This window comes from Canis aureus, chromosome 8 (assembly GCF_053574225.1).
Source record: "Canis aureus isolate CA01 chromosome 8, VMU_Caureus_v.1.0, whole genome shotgun sequence".
Lineage (NCBI taxonomy): Eukaryota > Metazoa > Chordata > Mammalia > Carnivora > Canidae > Canis > Canis aureus.
In genome coordinates this window covers 2,722,458-2,738,665 of record NC_135618.1, presented here as the reverse complement: position 1 = coordinate 2,738,665, position 16,208 = coordinate 2,722,458, and the positions used below count along the sequence as shown (strand labels likewise).

Below are 16,208 nucleotides of genomic sequence, written 5' to 3'. Positions count from 1 at the left end.
GATGAATTGAAGGCCGTTAAGTACCTAGTTTTATAGCAGTAGTTTAAGTTCAAACTCCTTGTGAGTTTATGTGTGTTTCTATGGAAAGACTGCATCTTAAAACAACCCTCTAACAGATGAAATTTCCACAGAAAACGAACAAAATTTACCTGTGAATTGCTGTGCTAATTAGTGGAGTTTTTTTGTTTTCTTTCCAATAACAGTAACACAACCGTCATTTAGAATGCATGACTCTGAGCCCTCACAATGCAGGGTACTTTTACATTGAAATATCAGAGATACATTCCGTGTTCATGTGGAAAATTCTGGCTATGTTATGTATAAGAAACATTCATTATTTGTTCCAGAGAAATATATTGATTATCTACTATGTGCTAGGAAACCATGACTCCTGTCTTCTTAAATCTGTCTAGCATATGAGAAATCTGTGATTGCCTTGTGTTAAATGGACATCACACTTCAAGAGAGATGTAGTAATTTTTATATAGTATAATATAGTATATAATTTTTGTAGATTTTATCAGTAATCGTAATATTCAATTTATTTAACAATTGGTACAACATAGGCTCCAACAAACCAAAATAAAAATAGAATAACACTGATTTTCTAAGAAATCTGTGGATACAGAATCTCAGCCATTATGTCTACTTGTTTTTTTTTTTTAATTTTTTTATTTATTTATGATAGTCACACACACAGAGAGAGAGAGAGAGAGAGAGAGAGAGGCAGAGACACAGGCAGAGGGAGAAGCAGGCTCCATGCACCAGGAGCCCGACGTGGGATTCGATCCCGGGTCTCCAGGATCGCGCCCTGGGCCAAAGGCAGGCGCTAAACCGCTGCGCCACCCAGGGATCCCCATTATGTCTACTTGTATGTGTGGGTTTGCAAGTTCCACCGTGCCAGGGGCAGGACTTTAAAATGGAACCTGTCCCTCACCTCTCACAACAAGTAAAATGAGGGCTAAAAAGAGATCATAATATTGGCAATTAGAAATTGATCACCAATAAGTTTATTTTCTGTACGTGTGTCATGTGTTAGAAACTGCATGACATTGGATCAAGACCTAAATTGCCGGCTGCTAAGAAGTAAGTGTGAAATAAGAAAGAATCCGCAGGGGGTACACTGAGAGATTATTGATTGAGTAGCAAGGCTGAAGAAAATGTTGATAGGGTGAGGAAGACTTTTCCATGTTTCAGGCTGAGAAGAAAGGTGTGGGATTGAAAAATCACGTAAGAAAGGACATAATTGTTGGAGCAAGAACTTGCAAGGGGTAGAAGGCTTGGGGTATGAGCATAGGTGAAGGACAGAAGGAATCATGACTGTGGAAGGAAGGGCGATAAAAGTGGATGAAAACTGTGAACCAATTCAGTCAGAGGTGTAGGAGAAGTAAAGTAAGTCCCGGGCAGATGACAGGAATTGGGACGGAAAGGAAGGGGAAGATCCAGGAGAAAGAATAAGTGAACTTCAAAGAGGCGCTGTGAAGCAAGTTTTTCACAGCTATAACAGCTATTTCCTCTGTGAAATAGTCAGGGTAATCTACTAAGGGGAAAAGGTGCAGCATTAAGTGCAAAACTTAAAAAGACCAGCAAAGAAATGACCAGCATGGGGAATGGGCAAGGGTACGTGAAGATTTGCTAGAGGATATTAAGAGCCCAACAGAGGTTGGAAATCATAAATGTATAAGGCAGGCAATCAACATGGTTATGTGATTTGCTCCAGTATTATCCAATGCCTGGTGTTAGGATCAGAACAAACAGATGGTTAGGTTATTCTAGAATGGAGGCTTAGGATAATGGAATGAAAAAAAGGTCATGAGAGTGTTGGGCTGGTGAGAGAGAGATTTAAGTGAATACCATGTGTTGTAGGTTGGATTGAATAAGGAAAGAAAGTCAAAGGCTTATTGATCAAGAACATACAAAGCCAGCAAAGTAGAAGAATCAATGAGAGTAAAGAGCAGCCGCTCCCCTACAGAAAACCTCTTTAAGGCTATTCTGCAGCCTTTATCTGGAAGATGAAGTTCAATTTACTTCTTATAACAAGGCTTTCCATAATCTTACTTGCCTAGCAAGCACGTTTCTCATTCCTCCCCACAAATGCCCACAGGCATTCCACATGTCCTGGCAACGGAATGACTATGTTGCTTCCTGCCTTCACGTCACTCTTGTTTTCCCTGAAGAGCTGCTCTTCTAAATCCCCATTCATCTGAAAGATTTCCAAATTTCTCAAGCCTTTGAGACCCATCCCAGGCATCTCATCCTTCTTAAAGTCTCCTGCAGTAATTTGTCTGTATTAAAAATAAATAAATAAAATAATAATAATAATAATAATAATAACTGCTGAACTTTTATCCCATGCCTGTAACACTCATGCCATTACTCCCACAAATAATGCCTGGCCCTTGACAATTAAATGCTAGAAAATTGGCTCTGTGCCAATTCCGGTGTAACCCAAGGAAGGAAGGAAGTTCAGATTACTGTGCCCGAAATCTATCATGTGGAGAGAAAGGCCACCAGGAGGGAAAGTTGGCACACAGCACCTATACCCAGACATATGAGTAAAACCTTCTTGGCTCTTCCTACTCATCCATTGAATGTCGGTGGAGCCCAGTCAATCCATAGAACCATGAGAAATAATAAATCATTGATATTTCAAGCCTCTACATTTAGGGGTTTAGTTATGAAATTATAGACAAATAGTATGTCTCCCATTCCCAACTCAAGTGCAACTGCTCAACCTTTCCATCATATCACGCTACTGTTCCTAGAATATACCTTTATCATTTTACTTACTATACTGAGATTGCAAAAAATGCTTATACATCTGCTCCTTCCTATTAAGTGAAATTCTTGAGATTAAGGACAATGTCTTAGTGCTAAGATCTATAGATACAGATATAGATACAGTTATAGATGGAGGCGGAGATAGATATATATATATGTAAACACATATATTCAGATATATATACACATATGTATATATATCTCCTGAATCCTAGCACACAACATATGATAAATACTCAATAAGTGATGTGAACTAACTTGAGTCCGAATTGAGTTACCAGAAAGAAGACAGGATGACGTTATGCTCAGTCATTGGAATTTCATAGTCAAGTATTTTACAAGCAGGGAAGCTCCTGGAACAACAGGGAAACATGTTGGAGGTGAAGTTGGATCAAGCACAGTCTAGAAATTGAGGTGAGAATGGGCACACCCATTATCATCAAAGATGTGGACTCATGGTCTAGTACAATGATGGGAATCCGTGTGGAGAAGATGGTGACCCTGAATGGGAAGAGATCATGAACTCCAGAAAAGAAGAGCCTAAGAGTGACAGTTTTTCACAGTTGTAAGAATGCTCTTAATAATGAACAATGAAGATGATGGTCCAACCTTCTGCCCAACATATGCTCAAGGGAGAAAAGTAAGTTTCTACTTCACAGACCTGTGTGGAAGTTTTATTATGCTGGTTTCCCTTTAAGCCATTTGAATCCTCCTTCTCAGGCTTCTTCCCTGGACTCTTTTTGTTCCACTGCCACTATAAGCTTTTTCTGCCCAATTCTCTTCCCTATGTCTATTCTTTGGGCCATCAAGTCACTCTTATGGCTTCAGCTATCACTCATGCATTGATATCCCCTAAATCTGAACTTTCTGACTCCACATCTCTCATGAGTTTTAGGACTGTTATTTCCAATCCTTTTAGGAATATTTCCACCGTATGGTCTTTCAAACTCAAGATGCTGAAGGTCAGACTGATTATCTTCTGTTCAAAACCTCAAAAAAAAAGATTTATGTTTTTTTTTTTTTTTTTTTAGGGAAAGAGAGAGCATGAGAGCATACATGTGGCGAGGAGGCAGAGGGACACAGACAGAGAGAATCTCAAGCAGCCTCCCCACTGAACATCAAGCCAGACATGGGGCTCAATCTCAGGACCTTGAGATCATGACCTGAGCTGAAATCAAGAGTCAGACGCTTAACCAACGGAGCCACCTAGTGCCCCAAAACATTTTTTTTTTATATTTCCCAGCCCAGGAAATGTGTGTCACTGTCCACTCAGTACGGAAAGAAATAGCACAATGATTAAGAGCTTGGTTCTCAGTTCTCGAATTAGTCGAACAGAATGTGCTCAGATCTGGTTTCCACAAGTTACTACCTATGTGGTAACCTTGTCAAATTCCTTAACTTTTCAAAACTTTGGTTTTTCTCATCTGTTATAATCTTCAAAAGCTTGTGAAGAAGATTACATAAGTGTGTTCCAAGCCTTGAAACGAATCATGCCAACTAGACCTCCTGAGGCCATCCACTTTTCCCTTTCCTTTAGCACCGAGACAGGTCAGTTGTTCTCCCAAGCAACTGACCACTGAGTGCAGTTTCTAAAACACATTTTAATACACCTTCATCCATTGTCACTTCCATTGTCCAAGTTTAACACCAAAAGCATACTTCAACATGTCTATCACTAGTCAACAGCTTTTCAAAAATATAAGTCAGATGATATCCTTGTCTTCACTTTTACCTTTTTTTCAATTGTGCCCTATTTCCTACAAAAGTAATGCCAGACTCTTTATAATCTGATATTTGCAGTCTTTCCTTGAATTAACTTTCCAAGTCTGACTCTGTATCACTTCTCACCATTCCATACATTTCACACACTCTCCAAACATACTCTTCTGCCTTCATATCTATTTCCTCTCCTAGATCCTCCGCCCCCACTTCTCCTTTGAGAATTCCTGCTCCAGCTCAAATGTGATTTCCTGTTGTTGTCTTCAAAAAACCCGCAAGTGACATAGATTGCTTCCACACCATTTTCCCCACGTGATTATACACAAATCTGTCTTAGCCTTTATCCTACCACTGCAGAGTTATTAACTTATTTGTCTACTTTCCCAGCTATCCTCTGAGTTCCTCCTCAGAGGCAGAAAGAGTGAAATATTTATCCTTGCATTACCAATCTCTAACATAATTCCTGGAAGATACTAGTTATGTGAGATGCTTAATAAATAAATATCTATTGAGATGACAGGACACTGTACATAGAAAACCCAAAAGACTCCACCCCAAGATTGCTAGAATTCATACAGCAATTCAGCAGTGTGGCAGGATACAAAATCAATGCCCAGAAATCAGTGGCATTTCTACATACTAACAATGAGACTGAAGAAAGAGAAATTAAGGAGTCAATCCCATTTACAATTGCACCCAAAAGCATAAAATACCTAGGAATAAGCCTAACCAAAGAGGTAAAGGATCTAAACCCTAAAAACTACAGTACTTCTGAAAGAAATTGAGGAAGACACAAAGAGATGGAAAAATATTCCATGTTCATGGATTGGAAGAATTAATATTGTGAAAATTTCAATGTTACTCAGGGCAATTTATATATTTAATGCAATCCCTATCAAAATACTATGGACTTTCTTCAGAGAGTTGGAACAAATCAGCTTAAGATTTGTGTGGAATCAGAAAAGACCCCGAATAGCCAGGGGAATTTTAAAAAAAGAAAACCATAGCTGGAGGCATCACAATGCCAGATTTCAGGTTGTACTACAAAGCTGTGGTCATCAAGACAGTGTGGTCCTGGCACAAAAACAGACACATAGATCAATGGAACAGAATAGAGAACCCAGAAGTGGACCCTCAACTTTATGGTCAACTAATATTCGATAAAGGAGGAAAGACTATCCATTGGAAGAAAGACAGTCTCTTCAATAAATGGTGCTGGGAAAATTGGACATCCACATGCAGAAGAATGAAACTAGACCACTCTCTTTCACCATACACAAAGATAAACTCAAAATGGATGAAAGACATTTCATCCATTCTAAATGTGAGACAAGATTCCATCAAAATCCTAGAGGAGAACACAGGCAACACCCTTCCTGAACTCGGCCACAGTAACTTCTTGCAAGATACATCCACGAAGGCAAAAGAAACAAAAGCAAAAATGAACTATTGGGACTTCATCAAGATAAGAAGCTTTTGCACAGCAAAGGATACAGTCAACAAAACTCAAAGACAACCTACAGAATGGGAGAAGATATCTGCAATTGACGTATCAGATAAAGGGCTAGTTTCCAAGATCTATAAAGAACTTAGTAAACTCAACACCAAAGAAACAAACAATCCAATCATGAAATGGGCAAAAAACATGAACAGAAATCTCACAGAGGAAGAGATAGACATGGCCAACATGCACATGAGAAAATGCTCTGCATCACTTTCCATCAGGGAAATACACATCAAAACCACAATGAGATACCACCTCACACCAGTGAGAATGGGGAAAATTAACAAGGCAGGAAACCACAAATGTTGGAGAGGATGCGGAGAGAAGGGAACCCTCTTACACTGTTGGTGGGAATGTGAACTGGTGCAGCCACTCTGGAAAACTGTGGAGGTTCCTCAAAGAGTTAAAAATAGACCTGCCCTACGACTCAGCAATTGCCCTGCTGGGGATTTACCCCAAAGATACAAATGCAATGAAACGCTGGGACACCTGCACCCGATGTTTCTAGCAGCAATGTCCACAGTAGCCAAACTGTGGAAGGAGCCTCGGTGTCCATCGACAGATGATGGATAGAGAAGCTGTGGTCTATGCATACAATGGAATATTAGCCATTAGAAATGGCAAATACCCAAATACCCACCATTTGCTTCGACATGGATGGACCTGGAGGGTATTATGCTGAGTGAAATAAGTCAATCGGAAAAGGACAAACATATGGTCTCATTCATTTGGGGAATATAAAAATTAGTGAAAGGGAATAAAGGGAAAGGAGAGAAAATGAGTGAAAATATCAGTGAGGGTGACAAAACATGAGAGACACCTAACTCTAGGAAATGAACAAGGGAAAGTGGAAGGGGAAGGTGGGCGGGGTGTTGGGGTGACTGGGTGATGAGCACTGGGTGTTATGCTACATGTTGGCAAACTGAACTCCAATAAAAATAAAAATAATAAAAATTAAAATAAATAAATATCTGTTGAGAGAATGAATGAATGTATGAAGAAACTATGTTCATGTCATTCACAACCTGAATGGTGCTTGCTATATCTTATTTGAATTATTAAATTCAATCAATATTCAAAATTCAAATATATTCTTTATATATGTATATGTGTATATATACACACACACACACGTATACGCATATATCTATAAAGTCTTTAAAAGTAGGCATTAATTTGAAATAGATGATCTTGCAGTCTCTCTCCCAACTCCAAAATCCTATGATCCTATTGTAAGCTAAACTAATGCTTTTCTCCAGGCACGTAGGATTAGAATTTTGTCTGGGACAGACAAATTTGCAGAATAGGATCTAGTCGGTTGTTTAGGGTATATTTGCAATTAATTCTATCATATTAACTTTAATAAGTCATATTTTGTGAAGTTTATACTTTTCAATTAAGCAAAATTGAATTACGCTGCAATTATGTGCAGTTAATTTTTCAAACTGGTAACATGGTGACAAAAGTGGTTTTTTTTCCCTAAAACCTTGTCAGCTTGAGTGACATGTGAGTACCCAGCACTAAGCATCTGTTAGGGAAATCTTATTACTCTGTGTCTGTCACTAGAAAATTAGAACAAACGTTGCAAGACCTACACACTTAAAATGTTATGATGTGTTTTTAAAACTGCTTTCCGCAGAAGGCCCTTTATTTTATTAGCAAATTATAAGCAAACAAGTCTTGTTTAATGGCTTTCAAAGGATAAGCACATTTCATGTCAAAATTGTATCACTCTCAACTGCTTACTTGTGTGAGAAATCTGTCAAGCCCTGGTGCCCAAGAAAACAGGGCACCATGGCAGCAGCCTTCTTGCTGAAGGATATAATGTATGCTCAATTAAACCAACAGAGCATGTGTAATGGTCTGATTCCATTGTAGGAAGAACTGTCAGCTTTCTGTTCTGGGATCAGAATGTTTTTAATGCCTGGACTCTTGGTGAATTCCATGTGACAAGTGATGTAATCTTCAGCTTGTAACTCAGGGAAAGTTGGGTTCTTTTTTTCTCCATGCAAAAAATCTTGGAAACTTTAACTTCTCTTCCTAATATTCTCTGTCCCTGCTCCCTTTGCACACCTCTCTTAATTTGTTAAGTGCTTTCACAACTAAAGAACTATGCATGAAATGCTAAAATTACAGCCAGTTTTTCTTAAGAATCAGTTGTTGGCTTTAGTGTTATTTCACTTGAGAGTAATTCCCAAGTGCATTATTGCTTCAAATACACACACACACACACACACACACACACACACACACATAATCTGTATGTGCCTCGAAATGAATAAGATGCCAATAAAATGTGGTGTAAAAATCCCAGAGCACCCCAATGTCCCTTTCATATTCTGTGCTATTTGACAAGTTTATAACAATTCTGTTTCTCTAAGCCAACAGAGATCACACGCAGAACTTTTCCCAAGAAAGATGACAATATATAAAACATAAGATAGATATATTTTTCTACATATTCTTTAAAAAGATGACTTTTAAACGTGACAAAATGATATTGGGTGTTACTAAACTGCCATCTACTGTACTTGCTCACCCAGTACACAATATCATCATTTATAGGCTCGCCTTTTTCAGATGAATACATGATTTCTTTTTTCCAGCTGTTTCTTGACATTTTTTCCCTTATTCTAGCCATGTGTACTCCTAAAGACCAAGAAAAAAAATTGTTTCAACTAATTATACTCCTACCAAAGCCTTTCACATCATTTAAGGCTTAGATTGATTATTCACAGTGCCATGAAGACGTGTCAGTTTGAGACAAGAAGAGGTTTAGAGAGGTTTACACTTTGCAGAGTGCCACCTGTCTCCAAAGGGCACATTCATTAAAAAGCTCCAGGTGCAAGTTGTGGGAGCAAGACAGCATAATGAAGTCCTTTGCCTTCTTGTGCACCTTTTGATTAATAACATTCTCCTTCAGTTCTAGCAGATTGTGCACCATGTTCACTGCAAGACACTTGAAATACCAGCCTACTTCTCTATCCTCTGAATAGAGTAAATCGCCATTTACCCGTGACCTGAATCAAACTAATACATAAAAATGGGTATTCCTGGCACAATCTTCTTTAATGAGAAAGAACAGCCAATAAGCCAAAAGAATGGCCTGCATACTTATTTAATAAACAACATTTAGTATGTGTCACTGATCAAATTTTACCTAATCCTATCTGTCCTACAACCATACGCTTGATATTTATACTGACAACCTTAACGCATGGTAAAATTCTGAGTTGTCTCCTGAATCATAAAAATGGGAAAGAAAACTGGCATTTATGACATATCTAGTATTTACCAGACATTTTCACTGGAATGATCACAGTTTACCCACATTCCAGTCTGGTCAGGTAGGTATCTTTATTCTCATTTTTACTACTGAAAGTGGCTGAGACTCAGAGCAATTATAAGAGCTAACATTTATTGCCTGCTTACTATTTTTCTGGCATTGTGTTTATTACTTTAGAGGCACTGCCTCAATTAGTCTTTGGGACTACATCACCAAGCAGATACTATCATTACTCCTGTTTTATTAGCGGGGACTCAGAGAAGTTAAATAACTTGCCCAAGATCACACGAGTAACAGGTAGTAGAGCTGAGACCTGAACCCAGGCAGGCTGGTTTCAGTGTCTGTACCGTTAACCCCCACACTATACTACTTGAGGGTATATGAGTGCGTTTTAATGTGAAATGAGTTACCCTATTGCTTTGTTTTTGAAAATTGGTAATGCAGGTTTGGTACACATGGTAACTTTCAATTAATCTAACTATACCCTAGTCATAGCTATTAATACTTGCTCTGTATTGTGCATTACTGTCAAGCATTTTAGAGGCATGATCTTATTTGAATTGTGCACACAGATATGATTTTATACCCATTTTCCTGTGATAAAAGTGAGGCCTGGAGCGCAATAAGAATAATCACGGCAAACACGTGGCACTTACTGTGTGCTAGATTCTCTTTTGCCAAAGAGCTTTAAATGTAGCATTCGTTTAATATCGACAATGACAGTGTGACATCTTTTGATATAGCACTTTGACCATGGTTACAGAGCTAGCACAGCAGAGCAGAAATCCTAGTTCCGAAAGCCTGTGATTTTAACCACGGCTCTCAACCGTGCAGCAATTTAAAGTAGTCATTCCTTGCTCACTGCAAATGTTAACAACAAGCCTTAACTATGATAGCATTCATCACAATCTAACAGTTTGCTGCATACCAAGCAATATAATTATGCACATTTGGTAGAGAGTAAGAAGGAATCAAGCCTGTGCAATTTCACATCGGTCAGGCTCGTGTAGAGCTGCAATGATGGCAAAAGCAAAAAACGCTTCTCTTTGTTCTACAAATATTAAGCACTAACCGTGTTCTAGGTGCTGAGGTTGAAAGAATAATAATAAATATCTCCTCCCTGTGAGGAATCAGGGATGGATAAAGCACAGAGGTAAGGACAACATAAAGGGACAACTTCTAAAATGGAGCTCTGCTTCCTGAGCCAGAGACAAAGCTGCAACACTGTCTTACTTGGTCACATAGCCGCAAAAGAGGTTCACGGGGTACAGCTGGCAAAATGAAAAGGCAGAAAGGCATGTATCTCCACACTGCTTAGGATAAAATGGCTTAAAACACTGTTGTAATAGTCGTAATCTTAATCTTTCATTGATGTTTGTGAACCAGAGGCGAAGTTCTAAATGGCTTTATGATGTGTGTTTTCTTGGTTTCTCATCTGATTTTTATCTCTGAGCACTACTCTCTCCTGGATGGTGGCTTGTCTGCTCCTGAGCTCTGAGGTCTTCCTCTTAGTCTGGTCTATACCAAATTTCAGCTATGGCATTAGTCAGAATTCTTGGTGGCGAGGGGCAGCAGCCCAGCATACTGTAGCTTAAGCAAAAAGAGAACGTGTGCGGACTTGGCTCGTGGAGGAAGTCCGGGGGATAGACACGGCTCCGGACAGAACAAAATTCAGGCATTCAAATGTTATGTTCAGAATTCACTCTCTCTTTCCATCCCTTTTCTCTCCCCCCCGATTCTCTCCCTCCACCAGCTCTTATTGTGTCTGCTGGACTTGTTTTATGTGGGTGGACTCTCTCCCTACAATGCGTTGCACATCTACATTTACCCGCTTAGGAACTCCAATGGAGAGAGAGCTTTTCTCACCCAATGTTCCTAAATGAATCCTAGGGAATATTCTGATTAGTTTTTCCTGGTTCACATATTCATTCCTCAACCAAGTACTGCGGCCAGTCAAGGCTAACGCGCAGAACAGGATTATCATATCAAAACCCACAAAAAAAATCGGAGATAGTTTCTAGCATCAAGCTTTATTAACAAATGTCAAGAGTACAGGAAATCAAGCGACAAAGCAGACAAAGGTCTGGGGCATTTTTGCAAGGTCCTTTCTACCCCACCAGCCCAGGACAACAGATCAAAATTTCTGTGGGAGGTTTTGCGGATTATTACCTCACGGAAGAGGGGGCGTGTGTTTTTTGTGAAACATCTTCATTTTATACCTCCACGAGTTGTGTAGGTTTGATGACATGATCCTGGGAAGCCATGTCCTATAAATCAACAGACTCTGGGTTTATTTACTGGAGGCGATTTTTACTTAGGGAGATCCTGCTCAGGGCATTCTGCAGCCAAGGCTTCCTCCTTGTGTCTAAAATCATCATGCTCTTTGCCTCAAGTCCAGTTGACAAGATTAGACCATATCACTTTTCTTCTTTTCTTTCCCCTCATGGTGTTCCCCTGATAGAGGAAGCAATTTTCCTCTCTTTCGAGAGACTGGGTATTCCAACCGGACAGCTTGGGCAAGAATCCCGTCTGTCCCTCGGGCTGAAGGGACCATGACTGACAGGCCCCTCAGAAGCACCTGGACTTTCCTATACTTTGACCACTCTGGTCTCCTATACTACTCCTGTCCAGACAAGACACGCTTAAGGCTCCTAGTGATGCTGCTGCAACTTTCTTTTTTTTTTTTTCCTGAACGTGATCTACTTCTGGACAGTTTCTAGCTGTGAAAAACTTTCCAGTTATGTCTTGTGACTCATGGAATACAGGCAAGACAATAAGCTGTTACGGCACAAAGTGGCAATAACTAGGCCAAATCTTGGAGTCGGTGGGAAAGAAAGCCAAAGAAATGTGTAATAAGGCCTCACAGGAAGAGTTTGATTGGAGAAATAATACCCCAAGTAGGTATTCTCCATCCAATTCTCGTTACGTCCGTACACCATTTGCCTACAGAGATTCTAACATAGCAACTGAATTTTTTTTAACCTCAGGCAGGGAACACAACTATTTTACTGATCTAATAATCCAGCAGGTACTTCTCGTTTGGCCAAAGCAGTCCCTATTTTTAGGTTGCATTTGAAGGTGTCCGAATAGCCCGCCCGTCCCTGCGCTAGCATCTTACACAGGCCTGCTTCATTCATGCCTGCTACCGTCTGGCCCTGTCAATATTTGAGGTTTTGAGCTATGGTTTAAGGGCTTGATGATTTCTGCTAAACTGAAAACCCTTTTAAAAGAATGTGTACTGTGGGGGCACTGGACTGGCTCAGTCAGTTAAGCATCTGACTCTCGATTATAGCTCAGGTCATGGTCACGGCCTTGTGAGATTGAACCAGAGCCCCACACTGGGTTCCAGGCTTCTGGAATCTGCTGGAGACTCCCTCTCCTTCTGCCCCTCCCCCTGCTCATGCCGTGTGTGTGTGTGTCTCTCTCTCTCTCTCTCTCAAATAAATACAATCTTAAAAAAAAAATAAAAAAAGAATGTGTACTTTAAATTGTTTTTGGTTATTTACACCATTGTGAATGCTTTTCTCAATGGTTTTCATGGGAAAGAAGACTAGAAAAAAAGTCTTGACTATGCTGGTAAGACTGGAGGATAAAACAGGACCAAGACTGCAGTAAGCAGGTGCCTATCCCCCAAATTGAAGGGGGGGGCGCTCACTCTCCAATGACACCTCCAGCTCCAGCAGCTCTGTCACCTCCACTTTCACGCCCCGTGTGACTGACTGGCTTGCTCCCTTGTCCTGGCACCAAAGGATAAGGGTAACGTTTAACCAGATTCGGTTTCCGTGACTTGCAGTGAACTCACCCGGATGAATGCCCCTGCCCCCCCCCCCCCCCCGTGAACTGGGTGACTTGCTCCACCGGGAGTGCCCACAATATTCTGGCCATGCCGACCCGTTCTCCTGACCCTTGCTTCTACCCCCTTACACACCCAGAGGCACCAGCACTCCGCGAGCACCAGGCTGCAGTACTGTCCTCTTCACTGCTACATCTGGCCCTGGCCCTGTGGGGTGTGAGGGAACGATGAAGGAATGGCTCATAGCATTAAGCAGCCCATTCCTCCCATGGCAGGGGACACTTGTGAAGTCCCACATCTGCCAAAATACCTTGCCCTTGCCATAGACTGATGGCAAATTTCAGCAAATTTTTATTCTAATTATGATGTGATTTTTCACAAATTTGCATGTAATTTCAGCATTGCTCACTCCCCCCCCCCCCCCACATGTGTTCAAAAAAAAGCACTGAGCTACATTTGCAAGTGATGCCTTACGCGTGCTTTGCCGCTCGGTCTCCAGCAGGGCCAGCCTCCTTGACCCAATTAGACTTCTCCGCTCCCACATGGCTAGTAAATACAATAATTAATTTATAAGGAACTCTGAAACACCAGCTGGCAAAGATTCCCTATTCGTGGTTTGCAGAGAACGGAAGGAGAATTTAGGTTGTAGGGGACTCACGAAGCGTGCGTGTCTACTCACATCATTTAACCCACCGAATTTCTGAGAATGTCAAATTTCAAGTGTACTAAGTAAACAACGTTTGATAATTTATCATCGATTTGCAGAAAAAAGAAACCTGCGTGACAAAATACTCAAGATGTATTTGGGGAGTCCAAGAGACTTTGGATATCTAGGAATATTCACACACATCCTAAGCACTTTATAAACTATGTTGTTCTTAAGAGAATGTTGAGAAGGACAGTCAGCTTCAAGATTTCCCCGTGCTTCAAGGTAGAGGCACCAGCACCGGCCATCTCCTAGAGCACTGGCCCGGACGAGAGCCGTGGTAGGCACAATTTTAAGGCGGCTTCCAAGATTCTTCCTCCTGGCATACGAGTATTATGCCCCTCTCTGAATGCAGCCAGAACCTGTGACTTTGACGGGATGCCACTCCTTGCATCCGGCTACATTACATGGCAAAGGTGATGAATGCATTTCTCCCGAGATCACATTGCATTCTGTAAGACGACAGTAGTCGTAGTGGTGGCAGCAGCAAGTAATAATAATAGTGATGGTGGTAGTGGCAGCAGCAGCACCAGAAATAGCCTATGGAGACATTCTCTTGCAGGCTTTGGAGAAGTAAACCCCATGTTGTAAGAGGGTCAAAGGCTTAGGACCTAAGGGCAGTCGCTTGGAGCTGGCCCTGGCTGACATCTGGCCAGAAAATGAGACTCTGTAGCTGCAAGGCACTGACTTGTGTCAAATACCTGAATGAGCCTGGAAGAGGACTCTGAGCCTCAGACGGAATTGTGTACCCGTGGAGTAACTTCACTGTTGTCTGGTGAGACGCTGGGGTCAGACCTCTGACCGACAGATACTAGGAGATCATAAAATAGGTTGTTTTAAGCTAAGTTTGTGGTTGATTGTTACAGAGCACTAGAAAACTGACACAAGAACCAACTGCTTTTTCTTTTCTCTGAGTCCTACCCTTTCCCCCTCTGCCTCCCAGCAGTCAGGGTTGTACAGTACATCATGCTCTTGACTGCCTGACCTGGCGGACGGGACCAAGGGCCTCTGTCTGGAAATCAGAAGTCGGGGCCAAGAGATTCTCAACTGGAATCTCTTGAATGGAAAAGAGAGATAAAGGTGTATGCTTTCTTAACACTGCCTCCGGGGTATACGAGGCTCTGTGCAAATACTTGGGGGTGTGCTGGTGGAAGCCATCAATAGCAATAATTTGATTAGAAAAGTCATGACAAAAATCACAGGCCCACGTGAGGTATAGCACTTTACTGACAAAAATTTAGGGCAAAAAAAGGTACTAACACAGATGTTTACTGTCCAGTCAGTGCACATGAAAACTTTTCCTAGTTTCCAGGATCTACTTCTTACGTTATTTACTGTCAAGGAGACCATTCCTGGCTAATTTCATATATCCATCCTGCTGCAAGGAAAAGGTAGCAACACTATTATTATTCACAATGCTATGGCTCTTTGGAACCTTTTAAAATTGAAACAGTATAGATCTTCTGGCTTCTGCAGTTCCCTAATGTCATTTATTGAATTCTGATTATATCATCACTCATCTCCTGGCAACATCCATTGTGCTGCCCTTGAATAATGGTTTCCAATGACTCTCAAATGTTGTTAATGTGCTTTGTCAATGATGACCACCAATGCAAGTCTTAGCCAGAGGATGTGGGAATATGTAAACAATTACTCTGTTTTATGGTCATGTTAAATCATCATTTAGAGGTTTATAACATTTATTTATGGAGTTTCAAGCATTAACATAGAACAACACATCTTCCAACCATGTCTTCTCCTGAACTAATAAGCCTTGATCACTGCACTGCTAGAATGTGACCTTTCTCATGTTGACCACAATCCTGCCTCCACCCACCAGTTAGCAGTAGTAAGGATAGATGAGGGGCCCTGGGCAGAGCAAGAAGGGCAGTAAGCCATATCTATCCCTTGTCCCACAGGGCTTAAGACCAACCCAGGACAGCAGAATGTCACCACACTGATTAAAGGCAAGAAATAAATGACTTTGATAGGAAGGGGCCATTCACTTTGCAGTACTAGTCTAGAAAGTTCTAGGAAAGGACAAGAATGACCATGACCAGGATTTTCTGACATATAGCACATAGCTTACAAAAGGGTGGTATGACTGCCCTGGCCACCAACAATGGGTTGAGGAGGAACCCCAGATCAAAGACCTGTGAGCTACTCGTAACTCTCTCAGTGGCTCCTCACCAGGTGGCTCCTAAGTCTGAATACAAACAGGTAAGCACCTGTGTACCACCTCATACAGGCTGCCCACGGAGGATGGTGGCTAGCCCAGGTCCTGAACCCATTCTGTGTCCACAGTATTGAAAATCACCCCCAAAACAGTGAATCAGTCTCATTCTCATGGCTGAACATTGGTGCAACTCCATGGAAAAAATACTGCCCTTGTGATGGACTGAGCACTGGGAATTATAGA

At 41.1% G+C, this 16,208-nt stretch overlaps 1 protein-coding gene across 33 annotated transcripts in view; it reads right to left on the bottom strand.

Moving 5' to 3' along the window:
* LOC144318267 (uncharacterized) overlaps nucleotides 1–16,208 on the bottom strand; it is a 158,306-nt gene that overhangs the window by 135,322 nt on the left and 6,776 nt on the right. For 9 of the 33 annotated variants that reach the window (XR_013384076.1, XR_013384077.1, XR_013384078.1 and 6 more), the window contains one exon: nucleotides 11,302–14,600. The exons of 18 other annotated variants lie outside the window; for them this stretch is intronic. The gene's annotated coding sequence lies outside the window, so the exon portion shown is untranslated. Of the gene's footprint in view, nucleotides 1–8,469; nucleotides 8,654–11,301; nucleotides 14,601–14,993; nucleotides 15,168–16,208 lie in introns of those variants that run through there. 6 more of the 33 variants (XR_013384098.1, XR_013384089.1, XR_013384087.1 and 3 more) reach the window with 2 other exon arrangements.